Source organism: Hemicordylus capensis, chromosome 6, assembly GCF_027244095.1.
Source record: "Hemicordylus capensis ecotype Gifberg chromosome 6, rHemCap1.1.pri, whole genome shotgun sequence".
In the NCBI taxonomy this organism is placed as follows: Eukaryota; Metazoa; Chordata; class Lepidosauria; order Squamata; family Cordylidae; genus Hemicordylus; species Hemicordylus capensis.
In genome coordinates, this window is record NC_069662.1 from 110106555 (window position 1) to 110119987 (window position 13433).

A 13433-nucleotide genomic window follows, 5' to 3' on the forward strand; every position below is an offset into this window, starting at 1 on the left:
CCACACTAAAAATAAAAAGCCTGGCAAAATAGATACGTTTTCAGAAGCTTCGTAAAGGACAGAAGGAAGGGAGCATTACACATTTTTGAGTTCCAGATCAAATGCACTCTGTGTATGCTCCAAGGCATTCTGTAATTTCATTTGTTCTTGGCTGAGCTTTGCCATGAAAAACAGGTAGCTGATGAGCAATGGTTAAAATAAGCTCAGCCAGTGATTTGTAAAAGCACTTAGAAATTCGAATAAATCTAGAGAGAGCACTCCAAACTTTACTGGCTTGCATGTTCTGGAACTTAAATGCTTGGAAAACATTAGAAAAATAACACTTGTCTTGCTTTCTGTGGGCAGAAGATAGATATTTATTCCACTGGCTTAGCCACTGAGTGTGGTAAGACTGTGAAGTAAGGGGTGGCGGCAATGTTTTTGAGGGCTTCAGTTCATAGCCCACCATTAACTATTGTTAATAAGAGCTAAATATAGCATTTTACTATAAGGCTTCATATTATTTTACTATATCAGTGCCCTTGTCATTGATATTTTCAAGCAACTACATATGGAAACAAAGTGGTATGCTACCTGTATTAACAAATGTCTCTTTGTGGTTTAGTTATTGTGGGGCTTTAAGACTGTTCTTTAGCCATAACTGGCACAAGTTAATGCGCATACAAACCTGCAATCTATCCACTATAACCCAAAATGTGTCACTAAAAATTATGAAGGTGCTGCTCAGTATATCTTGGTTTTAATATGATGTGTACTGATTGCTGCTAGATGCATTTTCCCAGAAAGTGATTTTGTTGCTTTAAACACAGGCTGAAGTATTCATAAAGAGTACAGGGTTACACTTTGCAGTGATTGTATGGCAGTGAGTGGGGATTTAGTGCTACCAACACTGTGTTTATTAAAGACAGTAATTGCTTTGAAATTTAATGGAATACTGCTGTCAGCCAGATATCTGGCTACTTAAAAAGAAGAATTTACAATGACTCCCAATACTACTCCTACACCTGCCTCCTACTTTCAGTTACTGTAGCTTTTCTCATTACACTGTCACTTAGTGAAAGGCATACAAATGGAGGAAGCACTAAGTGACTACTATGAAGAAATACCTACACATAGAGTGCTATCTAATGAATAATATAAAAAGTTAAAATAAAAACACATTCAAATCTCTTTTAGCAACAGTGGCTTCTAATTGTTGCTCATACAGATTAACAAGCATAACTTTCAGATAAATTAATATTTGAATTTATGGTGTACCTTCAAAATTGCATGGCCTCCTGAATACACAGATATTTTGTAATAGCCCTAATCACAGGGGTGTGGCTTGAGGCCAGATAGCTGAGTTTGTGTTTATGTTTATAGCTGTTTCATGATAAAGTTTATTTCATTGTTATTTTTGTGTTTTACTCTTCCTACAAAGGACTCAGAAAGAGAGTGTTTAAGTTGCAGTTAATGGGAGACTACATGTGAGCACCATAAGATATTCCCCTTTGGGGATGGGGCTGCTCTGGGAAGAGCACCTGTTTGCTTGCATGCAGACAGTTCCAAGTTCCCTCCCTGGCATCTCCAAGATAGGGCTGAGAGAGACTCCTGCCTGCAACCTTGGAGAAGCCACTGCCAGTCTGTGTAGACAATCTTGAGCTAGATGGACCAGTGGTCTGACCCGGTATATGACAGTTTCCTGTGTTCTGCACATATCCTCTGAGTAAGCTCCATTGAAGTAGAACTTACTTCCAAATTAACAGGCATAGATTTTGCTCCATGTCTCACAACAACGCTGTGAGATAGATTAAACAGATATATGACTTGCTCTGGATTACGCAGTGACTTCAGACCTGTGTATGGATTTTAATTTGGGTTTTCCAAATCCAGTACTGCAGCTTAATGCACCATAGAGGGGTTGGTGTTATTAGGTAAATAAGCTTCTGGCATGTCCTTGGAAATGACCAGAAATCTTTGCTTTGGGCATGTGTTTTATGCGTGATTGGAAGCTCAGTTGTGGTGTCTGGGATGCTGCATAGAAATCTTATTTACTTGTTAATATATACTAGCTGGGCGGAGTGCAGAGCATCTGTGCCTCTAGTTTCCTCCACCTGCTGCTGCTGCTTTTCCCCCCCGCCCGCTCTCCCACCGCCATTTTCTTGCCCGACTGTTGCCATTTTCATCCTTCGCCCCCAGCGCTTTGTTTCCTGCCTCACCTTTGGTGCTGCCGCTTTTCTCTTCTCCTGCTGGCAGCTTGCTTGCAAACTCTCATGAGAGCTGCCACACATGGGATTAGCGATGGGTATGCTTAAAATAAATTTATAGATATAGGATAGATAGATATTTCTTCCATCACAAATCACAATTCCTTATTTAGTGAAGTCTAGAATGGATAGCATAACACACGATCCTATCACATTAGGAACACTGATGTAGCTATATGTGGCTGCAATTTCAATTTGCAGAATTCCATATCAGATCTGTATAGGTTGAGTCTCAATAGCCTGAACACAGCCCACCACTATGTATTGTGATCTGCCATGTGCTGGACAACCTTTAACTGTTGAAATGCTAGGCAGACAGCACAAATGAAAGGTATTTTGAGTGCTTGGGAGGCCACCATACATAGCTGGTGGGCTGCATTTAGTTGTACAGGCCTGTTCCATGAAAATAATGTAGACTGATGACTTCTAGGCTTTACCAAAGCACTGGGACTGTGTCATTTGTGGTTAAAATTCTCCAACCAGAGAATCCACTCATAGAAATGGCTTTCGGTGAGAAGCTTGCCTGTGCATTTGCCTTACAATCAGCTGCCCCATGTTGAGTGTGTGGAATGGATTTAAGCAAATTTCATCAAGGAAACTCTCAGTACTGTACAGAAATTGTCTGTCTGAGTTACTAAAGAGAGAATACATTACTAGGGGCATGATAGACCTTACTTTTTGCAGCCATGTGTAATGAAGACCCAGTGACTTATTTTCCCTTGCCAAACAACGTCTGGAAACCTCTGGAGGGGCACTCTGCATTTACTCTAAAATGACCATCTTCTGGCTGCTTTTGATTCTGTCTTATTTCTGAACTTATGCTTGCTTTTTTATGGGTGCAGCTGTGGTTTTAAGGGATAAAATGACTGGCAAGGAAGGGTTAAGTACTCACTTCTTGTCTGTTTCTTCTATAATGCACATTTCTCCTTCAGTTGGCACGTTACAAGGGGAAAGGACTCTTAGGGCTTTGTTAATGTGCCTGCTGTGTAAGGCATTGCTTGCCTTCAAAAGTCACAAGAACCAAAGGCAAAGCCAGGAGACTGGGTCAGAGGTAGTGACGTATAATTGCTTTTAATGCAGCATCAACCATCAGTGGTAACCTAGGACCCTTTGAAGTAAAAACGTTTCTGACAGTGATGGGTTAAGGAGGATAGCCTGGCTAAAGATAAGTGTGTGATGGGCATGGGAAGAACATGGCACTGTGTATGAGCAAGTTGCAATTTTTATATCACTTTTCCAGCTTCGACAAACTGAGGCGGTGACAACCGTACCAGATTGTGAAACAGTCTTGCTGGTTGTCCCCTTGTTGTGAGAGAGGTTGAGCATATTGGTCTTTTTAAAGGCGTGGATCTGGATTTTTCTAAACAGGTGCCTGGCAACTGGTGAATGTAAGGAAAATAATCCCTAACCTACCAAAAGAGTCATTCAAGCAGTAGTCTCTATTTAACTAGTGGTGAAGCTGGACCTGAGATTCATCTGATCTGCAGTGTGATCCTTTCTCTATTTATTTGGATAATGCTCAGTGGTTCTTACTCTCTGGTGAGTGTGCATAGGGATTGCTTTCTTGGAAACATATCTAAAGCTTACAGATATGTTTATCAGTTGCATAGTTTCTTGTGCAGCATTTTGCAAATATTAAAATACCATGTACCCATCAAGAGAAAAACTTATTCCATATTAAACTCACCAAAGCATAGCACAATTGTTGTAAAGATAACTGATTTTTTTTAAATGAATACATTTTAAATACATATAATTATGGAAATAATTTGTTGCAAGTTTCAACTATGATGGATTTAGATGTGAAAGATCCAGGCTCAGTTCTTATTCAGAAACTTTGCAGTCTGCTTTTGAGAAAGTCTCCCTCCCTCTATCTCTCAGCCCAAATGCCTCACAAGATAGTTGTAAACACTACTTTGACCTCCTTGGGATGAATTAGATAACAGCTGTAACCAACAATAATCATAGGTGATCTTTCCAACACTGCAAATAGTGCAGCTATGTGCTAGGCTTCCAAAGATCATATTAGTACTTTTGTATTGCCTGGTGACATTTTTAAAAAGTGCATTATTAGAATTATAGCCAAGTTTTCTACTTTACTTCAAATAAACACTTTACTTTATAAGTCTGACATCTTCAAATAAATGTTAACTTTGGTTAAGAATGCTGATTATTCCTTTTATCAGCACAGTGGCTTTATTTGAAATGCTATATAGTAACCTACAGGAATGACATAAATGAAAGTCTTACAATGATTTAAATGCAGTACAATAGTACTTGAACTGGCAATATTTTAAAGCTGGAAACAGAGTTGAGTTTGTGTTGACTGATATGAAATACTATTTGTATTCCAGTAGAAGGAAGGAATGAGAAATGTTAATTGATTGGGTTCAAGCTGATGATATGTACAAATCAGAGGATGTCTTGGTTCTTTTGATATATACAAATACGACAAATATTTATATACCGCTTTTCAACAAAAGTTCCCAAAGCAGTTTACTTAGATATAAACAAATAAAATATCTGCAGTCAATCTCTTGCTTTGACACCAAACAAAAATAGTTTTAGAGTCTCTTTCAGTAGTAATCTGCTTCATTGATTCTGAAATAAAATAGCAAGAATTCAGTGAGCTTAGTGGATTTATTTTCACTTCACTACAAGTAAGTTGGCCCAGTTGCTTTATTCTTTGAAACTGTCCGCTGAGCCCTAAATATTCTATTCCAGCATAAGAGTCTGCTGTCTTATGTTGGTTATTATCATGGATGTAATTTGTCCAACTGTCCAGGTACACAGATAATAAGATAATAGTGTTGCTGATACATCCTAAACATTTATATGCTGACATAGCAAATGTTAGGAATAGGCTGCAAGCAGTGTTTACCTATATTTTTATCTGCTGTTTGCAAGTTTGTGTTAGGTAGAAAGTTGATATGTTTTATATAAGTTTTAATTTCCCTGGATGTTTTTCTTTTGCTTTCTGGAAACTTGTATACCATCTTGGAACACATCTGATATCTCAGGCTGAAGTGATCAGTGTTCTATAGTTTTAATGAATAAATATTTGCACTTTTATAAGAAAGCAGTTTGTGTGTGTGCGTGTGCACACGCGCATACACATATCAGTGGATTTACTGATAATTACAGTAATTCTTAGCTAGGTAAAACAATAAGGTCATTTACACAATCAAAAACTGTGTTCTACTCTGGTTTGGGAACTGTGTGTGCTCCCAATTTTTTGTAGTGTTGAAGCAAGGTAGGAGGAAAACCTGGGTAGAAGTGATTTGGTGGAAGTTACATAGGAGGAAAACCTGGATAACTTTTCCCTCCTACCTTGCTTCCACACAGTCACACAGGTTTCCCTATTGCCTTGCTTCCAGACAACCGAAAATTGGGAGCACACATAGCTCCCAAACCTGGGTAGAACACAATGAGGCTATTTTCATACACAGGCTAAGGAAGCCCAGCCCGGTTTCGCCTGTGTGTGAGAGCTGCTGGGAGCCACTTGGCTCCCATTGGTGGCATGGCAGCAAACCCCCCTCTGGAGCCCGCCTTCCAAACAAGTTTTTCTTGTTATTCTGATTGTCTGCCAGCAGCTTTGTGAGACTGCAGGGCTCATGACCGGTATTGGGGGGATCCCCATAATGCATCGAGGACTCAGGTGTTGCATTATGGGAGTTCCAGGTCCCTCTCCCCCCGCCGCCCTGCTACCAGCAGAAGTTGGCAATCGGCTGGCTGGGCGATCCATCCACCCAGCAAGGTACCGAAGATAATCTGAGGGAAGGTAAGCATTTTAAGGTTTCCTCCCTGCTCTCCCTCAAGCCCTTTCTCTGCAATTGTGAGAAGCTCAGCTTTTGATTGTGTGAATGACATCAATAGCTCATGTGAAATCCATGTTGTTCTCATTTCCATTTATATCCGTAGGTAAATGTATTCTCAAAATATAACTGACATTTTCTATCACCAATTCTAGTCGTCATTAATTAATGTTTATTCTGTAATATAATATTCTATCCATGTTTCTAAGGAAGCATATTTGTATTGGGTATTTACACAAGTATGTACTGCAGCGTACATTAGTATTACTCTGATTTACACATAACGATCTTGTTTGCCATGTAGAGTGTTCAGTCAGCCTTCGTATTGGATTAGTGTTGATATACTATATTTAAAATAACTTAGATGTAGATGGATGGTTATAACTCAGTTTGTATTAGAAATGCTATTGTAATACATTCTTGAGAAACACATTAATGGAAATTATTAAATGAATCAAGCCAGTTGTCTTATATGCCTAACCATGACTCTCATTTACTAAAAATATACTGCAGTTTATAATTAAATAAAATATGGAACCCCATATTTGTCTAGTCCTGCTGAGTATACTTTGTGCTGCTGTTTTTAATTGCTGGTTTAGTACTGTTTTATTGTGGTAATGTTCAGTCTTAATGAAATAAATACATAATAAATAAACTAGTGTAACAGAATGTATGTGGTTTAGTGAAATTAATGGGTGGTATCTAGATTAGATTTAGCAAACTTAACTTTTGTAAACTGCCTTGAGATTATTTTTAATGAAAGGCGGTATATAAATTCAACAATAAATAAAATAAAATAAATAAATCAGCTAATCATAACTGAGCACCAGTGAAACAAATTTATCATCATGACTTATTTGTTAGTCATGATTAAATCCCACTGAAATTAATGTTAATTAAATTAAGTTAATCATGACTAACTTAATCTGGATGCCTTCCAATTTATTGATCTTCATTTTTGGTTTAATATGTAAATGTGTTTATACTGGAGTTCACGTAATGATGATAGCTTAGTGGATCTGAAGGATGATCAAACTATACTTCTCGCATTGATTGTGATTATCCCCATTCATAATAGGAACACATCAGATGCCTTCTGTTTGATTTTCAGGGTGGAAGGATTGCTCTCAAGGCCCTGAAAATAATTCCTGGGGGGAAATGCCATAAAGATAAGAATATTCACTTGGCGGGGGGCACTTATTTGCTCCCATTATATTCACCTGATTTGTTTCTGCTTTGTTGCTTCTTTTCTCCTGATTTGTTGCTGCAAGTTATTCATTCTTGTTAAAAAAAAAGATTGCAGGCAGTTGGGGATCACATAGTGAACGTGATAGCATTATGACCTTATATAGCCAATTCAAATTTGATTACAACTTACATTTCTGGCCAAACAAAGCTTACTCCAAATTAGGGAAACGTTTTCTGGCTTTGTCACATGAGTGAGCCTAGTCTGTCAGAAATGTGAAGACGTATGAAACCATGATTCTTCAATGATTCTTCAGTAGGTGGATAGCACTGGCAGCTATACTGTACTCTCTCATCTTACCAGGACTGCAAACCACATTTTGATAATGGGTTTTATTCTTGGTTGGAGGTATTGCTTACACAGTTTGTTGGTTTGGGCAAGGAAATGATGGCTTGGTGTTCATAGAATTTGTTGTTTGAATGGAGCCTCAACCTTTTAAGGCTGTTTTAAAAAAAGAGAATGTCGTTATCTGAATTATTAATACATTATATTATATTATATTATATTATATTATAATACATTGTATTAATACATTATAATACATTATTAATACATACAGATGCATGTAATGTGTAGTTGGGTAGCTCGGATCACAGTTGTCAGATACCTTTGTGAAAGCTATGATAATGGATGCGAATTCTTGAATATTGAATTAAAGAAATTGTTGAGATTATTTCAGTGTAATCCAGGTTCATGTTATTACTGGAATACCTTCCTTAAGGTGCTGTTCCAGGGGCTGCTTACAAATAGTCAAAATGATTACTTGCTGTAAGTAATTTGTAAACTTTTCTTTTAGAAGTGATCTTTTGAAGTTGAAGGTGTAATTTTAGAATTATTACTATTACAATGAATGTCTAACTTTTGAACTCTTACACTCGCAACTGAGCATGATTTTGTGATAGCTGCTCAAATCTCTCCAGTGTTTGTTCCCACTTCTTGAACATACAATGTTCTCTTAGGTGACTGCCAACATTCACTGTCAGCATTCAACAATCACTCTAAGTTTTGCATATTATCAAAATTTATCTGGGATGGAATAGATGCTCACATGCAGTTCTCAACATTAACCAAATTTGGACACTCTTCTTATTAGTTACCTTTCAAAGTAACTTCTGTATTGGGCATGGAATATTTATGTTTGAAAGCCTTTCTTTTTAAAAGCCAGTCCTTAGGCATGATTGAGTCAGTGGGGCATGCGTTATTGTATTGCGTATTTTATAGAGATATACACTCTCTTCTAATTGGCCCAATTCTGTTACATTATCCAGGCAGGCCAGATCACTCTTATGTAAATTTTCTCCTTTCTGACTCTGATGTTGAGATTACTTACTGTATGGCTAAATTTTGTGCCATTGCTTGTAACATCAGGAAACAAATAGTTAACCCATATGTTATGTAAGGTACATGTGTTATTCTTGTGGTGCGTTGGTAGTTTAGTATTATTCAGTATTATTCATTATTATTTATATCGGAGCAGTGTTCCCTCTAAAAAGGTTGACTAGTTGTTGACTATAACTCCCAGAATCCCCAGCTGCAATGGCTTTTGTTCAGGGATTATGGGAGTTGTAGTTAACATCTGGGAATCCCTGTTAGAGGGAACACTGTATTGCAGTATTTCAAATTATGTTGCTTATAACTATTGATTATTGTTATTGCTGGTTGGTCTTGGACTGTAATTGATGATGATTCTAAAACCACTGGCAAATATTTCTATTGGTAAGATTATAGTAATACTGCACAGATTTTTTTTTTATTGCTAGAGCACCATGATAGAGTCTAGAGTACTTACAGTTCTACACTGGATAATTGTTACAGGTCTGAATTTGCATGTGCAAACTGGAATTGGGATGAAATGTTATGGAGCCTTGCAAAACAAAATGCTTATACAGTACTTTATTTTATAAAACTTTTGTATCATTCCTTTTTCTTCCAGCAGACAGTGGCGTGCCACAGAAGTGCAATTAGTAGTAGTAGTAGTAGATGAACCCTGTTCTGCAGTGCCACGGGCATTGCTTTAGACATCTACGCAGTGTGGTCGGTTCAGAACTGACCTCATTGTTTTGTGCAGTGTCAACCACTTTACTAAGACATTGGTTAAACTTTCCAAAAATCAGTTGATCAGAACACACAATGAGGGAGGATGTATAAAGAAATCTGAATGATCCTTATTTTATGAAATATTTTATCATTTATCAGTTTATTTGGGGGGAAAAACCCTTTCCTCCCATTTATAATTCTTGGTTAAGAAGCTATACAAAATCCATGCAATCCTCAGGGACATATTTTGGTGATGAATAGTGGGCATCAGAGGGAGGAGATAATCTAATATTGCCCCCTTTCTCTACTCAGTGGTAGTCTGGAACTTGCTCTGCTGCAGATGTGCAGTTCTAGTCTGGGTGTAAGCCAGTCAGTGCACTAGGATTTAAAAAATGTTGTTGTTGTTGTTATTTATTTTACTCAACATTTATAACCCACCATTCTATGATGAGACATTTTAAAACTCAACAATATTTGCCTACATCCAAACTAAGTTCCACTTAAAAGAAGGGGGATTTCCAGTGATTCCCCATTCTCTCTGCAACTGCCTCCTAGAAATATGTTTCTGAAGGTTATGGATCCTCAGGGACATGGGAGGCAATGGATTCTTCAGAGGAAGCAGAATAGCTGGAAATGACCACTCCACCCTGTGTTCAAGCAGAAGCATCTGTGTGTGAAGCTCTTAGTTTGGACGTAGGCCAGTAATTTCAACTAATTAAAGCAACCCCAGCAATAAAACAGAAACAGCATCATAAAGAACCCCATATCAGCAAATATCAACTAAAAATACATCATAACGGGCTGTAATGGGGGAAAAAAGCCAGAATAAAAGAGTTTTAAGAGCCATTTAAAAGCAGGCAAAGAAGGAGGCAATTATTAGAGGGAATGGGAAGTCTATGAATGTTTTTCAGTCTTCCCACTGGTCAAAGAATATTTGCCGAAGGACAGAGGGCTCTGTTATGTCCTGTGGAAATCCAGCCACATGGAGAAGAATTGTGCCATAGTGTGAAGACCTGAGATCATAACAGTGATCATAGAATTTATTCTTGTGGGAAATAGAATAGAGTTTTGGAAAGAAGGGAGGAATGTTTTCATTGATGGATACCAGCTTTGACTCTGTGTGGTGAAATGATTTCTCTGAAAGTGCTCTAGGAATGAACTAATTCTCAACAATTTTGATGGATATGCTTTTTATGTCTTTAATACCTTTTGGCTCTATGACGTTTTATGCACACATCTGGAAATTTCCAGTCTTAGAATTCCGTCTTTCCATTCAAATTTGCTGTGTTATAACAATGAATCATTTTGTCCATTAACTCAACTTGGAATGTCTGCCTAAGCCTGAGTTTGTTTCATCACATTGCTGTAATAATTGGTTGGAATCTTGGCATCTATAACTGCTTTCCCAGATATATTTGGGCTGGACTTCACCCAGTGTTGTTCTGAGCAACAGAAGGATAAGACATCAAACATTTGGATACCTTTATTTTATTTTGTTAGGATTTTATTTTCCCTCTTCCAGCAACTTTAAAACAGAATTTTTTGTTGTGTCTTAAGCATAACTTATATGGAAAATATAGCTTTATTTTTTTCATTGTGGTGTATGAAGTCCTCAAATTTTCTTCATACACAGCAATTAAAAAAACAAGGCTTCAGTTCTAACTTGCCTATTTTGTGGTAAATCTGATAGAATCTAGTGGGACTTAGAACTTTATCCTATACATTATTTTGAAGTAAGGGGGGGGGAACCACTCCATGGGTTTCATTGAAAATAAGAACTTATGATGAAGTAAGCTGTAGCCCAAACATAAAAATATTCTTCCACAAAACTTTATTAAGTTGAAGCTGCAAATTAAAGCAAACCTAATTTACTTAAGTGTCAGTGAAATTAATGGAACTGACTTCTGAATTAATATGGTTGATATTCAGCTGCAAGTTGAATATTTTGGGCAGTAATGGTAGAGTCTCTAGAAGGAGGCTACAAATCATCCACCAGATATCCACGATTACCTGTTAGCCTGTGAATAGGCTGTAGACGTCATCAGAGCTTTTCATTTTAAAAATGTATTCTTGTTAAAATATTTTGTGAGAACTTGGTAGTTTTCCTGTTCAGCAATTGGTTAGTAATATTAAGAAAAGCAATGCAGTGCATATTCTGCTGAATTAGATGAAAATACTTTGCCTGACATCCTGATTAGTGGTGTGCTTGCAGAAATTGTATTTACACAAGGCTGTTGGGCAGATGAGTTTTGCTACATTGGTGCTTGCATTCCAGAGACGTGTTGAACTGTAATGCTGCTCTTCTAGCTTAAGGATGTAGTGCAAGAATGTTGTGTTATGAGACACATCTCTTTTTGAGCTGAAATTGAGGTAGGTGTTTGCTTTCAAGTGATTAAACATGAAAGGGAGATGAGTGATTTTCTGCAGCCTTTGTGTAGGTCCTAGCTCTTGCTGAGAATGACACCCGTTTTGTACTTGTCTTTGGCCTTTGCCTGAGCCTTCCCAGTGAAAACAATTAGATCATCGGCACATGACTTTTTGTTTTGAACTGGAAGGAAAAGTGAAAGTGAAACACTTTTATTTAGGTCTTTAAAAGAGTGTTGGGGCAGAAGGGAAAGATTTAGAGTGGACATTTAAGTTGTTTGGAGATGTCTGGGATGGAAAAGTAAACTGCAAGTTTTTCTAGAAAAGTCATCTGTGCAAAGAATGTTGGTTGAGTCCAGCCTTCAGAAAAGATCCTGATAACTCAGTTTAATGCCTGTGGCATCTGCAAAGGTGTAGGTTATTAAAGAGCAGATAGATCATATAAGGTCTACCAAAGGTTCTAGAGTGACCATAGGCCATGGTTCTTCTGTCTTGAGGGTCTGAACTTATTTATCTCAAAAATAAGACTGCACAAACAAGTTTTTATATAAACTGCAAATTTAATTCTTGCTGAGTAATCCAATTATGAATTTTTTTAAAAATTGTGCATGTTTAATAAATTATGCATCTGGAATTTTAAAAGTACTGATAATTTATTTTGATTGACACTTTGTTTCTGCTATATGGGAATCTTTGCACAAATTGCACTTGACTGATTGTCCAGCCCAGTAATGTGTTCTATATTCAGTTGCAGCACGATTGCCTTTTTCAGATCAATGGAAAGGAGCTGTTCTTACTAGTTCCAGTTCTTACCATCTTAAAATTATTTCTGTGCTCTGCTGGTTTGTTGTTTTCCCCACAGATTTATATAATGAAGTTGTAGCATCAGTGGAAAGTTTAAACATTCACATATTCAAGTTTGCAAGAGAAGATCAGTTTGGTTTTGTGTGTGAATGTGGTAGTTCTCTTTGTTAACATTTGGATTAAAAGCTTCATACAGACTTATCAAACCTTCTCTCAATGGATACTGAAAACATGGTAAGTTCAGAAAGCAAGATGGCGTCTGGAACGAAAACTCCTGACTAAACCAGCTGTCAGGGTTTTCAACAATGTTTGGTCCTATCACCTCCCATCGGTCAGATGGAGGTCGGTATGTGTGCGGGGCTCGGTCTTTCTCCCAGAGGTGGGAGTCTGGGGGGTCTTCAGACCCTGAAAAGTCTGGAAAACCCTGGATGAACATCTGGAGAGACTTTTCTGCAATCATCAAACTGAATGAAGAGAGGCATTTCACCACCAAAGTACAGACGACCTGCTCTATTCTCTTTATCTTACCTAATAAATCTCTGAGATGTCCATGGCCGTGAGTTTGGCAGATCTACGGTTTTTTTTCTTTCCCTCTCTCTTATTATTGAAAGCTTTTGCCAATTTTCTGCTATCTTTACTTTGCTGGAGAGCTCAGCATTCCAATGCTAAGAGCTTTCAGTTTTGTCTTGAAGAGTTTTTTTTTTTTTTTTAAGTCTGATATTCCAGCAATTACTTACTTCTTACTTTAATCTGGAACTCTAAACCATTTATAGCTTTCGTTGGAGATCATTACGGGCTTTTGTTGTTCTTGTTTCCCCCTCACACTTAAAACTCTTTGTGAACCCCCCCCCCTCACATTAAACTTCCCGGCAGACAAGAACTTACTATGGAGAAGAGGAATGGAGAAGAAGATAGACTTGG

The 13433-nt window shown here is 37.6% G+C and overlaps 1 protein-coding gene across 11 annotated transcripts in view; it reads left to right on the forward strand.

The window, feature by feature from the left end:
* ZNF385D (zinc finger protein 385D) overlaps nt 1-13433 on the forward strand; it is a 641404-nt gene that overhangs the window by 1433 nt on the left and 626538 nt on the right. The window contains exon 1 of one of the 11 annotated variants that reach the window (XM_053263035.1): nt 5856-6027. The exons of the other annotated variants lie outside the window; for them this stretch is intronic. The gene's annotated coding sequence lies outside the window, so the exon portion shown is untranslated. Of the gene's footprint in view, nt 1-5855; nt 6028-13433 lie in introns of those variants that run through there. 11 annotated transcript variants of the gene reach the window in all.